Source organism: Elephantulus edwardii, unplaced genomic scaffold (genome assembly GCF_000299155.1).
Source record: "Elephantulus edwardii isolate Elephantulus edwardi_28Jun2011 unplaced genomic scaffold, EleEdw1.0 scaffold00073, whole genome shotgun sequence".
Lineage (NCBI taxonomy): Eukaryota > Metazoa > Chordata > Mammalia > Macroscelidea > Macroscelididae > Elephantulus > Elephantulus edwardii.
Window position 1 is genome coordinate 16,069,762 of NW_006399823.1, and position 2,169 is coordinate 16,071,930.

Sequence of the window (2,169 nt, forward strand, 5' to 3'; positions counted from 1 at the left end):
TATATAATCCCAAAGACTCCAAAAATTAAAGGGTCTAGTTACCCAGTGAAGCAGAGTGATAGCATACAAGATCCAAATCAGTCAGATTGTTCTACAATAACACAGAGAACTCTGAAAAGGATTTAAAATGTGTTTACAATAGCACCTAAAAGATTAAATGTGTAGAAATAAAGCTAACCAGAGAAAAAGAGGCCTACAAAAAGAAATTGATGCCTTTGAGCTGTGGTACTGGAGAAGAGTATTGAATATACCATGAACTGCTAAGAGAACAAATAGATTGATCCTGGAGAGGGTGAAACTTGGCTGCTCCTTGGAGGCAAGGATTCTAAAGCTTCGTCTGATATACTTTAGGCATGTTGCAAGGAAGAACCAATCCTTGGAGAGGAATGTCATGTGGGAGGTGTAGGGACAGTGCAAGAGTAGAAAACCCTGGAGAAGAAGAATTGACTCAGTGACTGTGGTAATGGGTCAGAGAAAATAAGGTTGGCTCAGATAGAGCACGGGTCAGAGCTGTTGTACATAGGGTCACTATGAGAATACATAGTATAGGAAACTCAGATCACATAAATGGAAGAACATATAACATATGCTCATGAATTGGATGACTTGCCATTGTGAAAATGTTATTAATAAAAGCAATTTACAGATAAATGCTATCCCAATCCAGGCTCCATTATCTTTCTTCAAAGAGATTGGAAGACTAATTAATCATTGACTCAATATGGAAAGGAAAGAGGTCCAGATAAGCAAAGCACTGCTGAAGAAGAAAAATAAGACTTTCTTAAAAAATAAGGGAAAAAAATGTACAGACTGAAAAAGTTCAGCAACAACATGCCTGACAGGCACTAATTGCAAATTTATAGAATAATCCAACAAGTTTCAACAAGAAAAAGACAAGTTCAAAATCTGGCAGAGGACATGAGGTGTGTATGTTTGGGGAGGAACAAAACACTGCTTTACTGAAGAAGACACTCAGATGGCCAACAAACATGGACACTTAAGATCATTAGCTACTTTTGTTGACTGTCAATTTGGACAGTAAACTGTCAACCCCTAGCTGACCCTCCAGTGGGTTTTCAGAGGCAGTAATTGCATGGGATGAGAGTGTCCATCTTTCTTCGGTGGAGCAACTGGAGGATTTGAACCACGAGCCTTTGGGATTGCAGCACAGATTCTTATCACTAGAGCCCTCTCATGAGCTGTTAGGCGCAAATGAAAACTACAGTGTGGTATCATTTCACCCTAGCAACAACAGAAAATAGGGCAAATAGTTGTGAGTGAAGATATCAGAATTTTCCTATATTGCTGAAAATACACACACAACACACGCCTGGAAGGAGGAGTGGCATCCACTTCCATAATAGCTTGCCTCCGGAAACCCTATGAACTTGGAGAAAGGATGAAAGGCACCCGAGCATCGAGGACTCTCCTTCATAGGGTCGCAACAATGACATCAACATAGAGAGATCAGCTGGCCCAGTGGACAGAAAGCGATGCTACCAAGCCAAAGGTGGGTGACTTTTAATCCACAGCCCTCGGGCCTGTCTTTCATTGTTCAGACATTCCTCTAGGTCGTATATCCCTGGTGTACTGCATTCACTTTTTGTTGCTGTGAGGCTGAACACCGTGACACTGATGTGTCAAATGCGTTAATGATTGGCTACCCAATGCAGACAGTGGATGGAGCTCCCCGATGAAAACAAGCTTGGAAGGAGGAGTGGTATCCACTTCCATAATAGCTTGCCTCCAGAAACCCTATGAACCTGGAGAGAGGATGAAAGGTACCCAAGCGTCAAGGACTCTCCTTCATAGGGTCACTATGAATCGCCTGCAACTCGAAGGCACTTAACAACATATACAATATAATAATCTGGCTAAGCTCTCTTTAGTCTGAATCTTGCACCTAACTTATCACCTCTGGTTCTTTGAACTTGATTCAATAGCTGTTTCAGGGTATCTGCTAACTTTGAGTTTGTCAGACCACTAAAGGCAGCAGCAGAACCAGGGAACCTTCACAGAGATGGAGACTAACACAGCAGGAGAGGCTGTCTGTGGAGTAAATGCTGATTGTCTTCAGTCAGGAGTCTTCCTGCTTTAATAGAGTGCCTTTATGCACACAGAGTCACTGTATCAGAAAGAATCAGCTGACACAGAAGAATTTCATGAAAT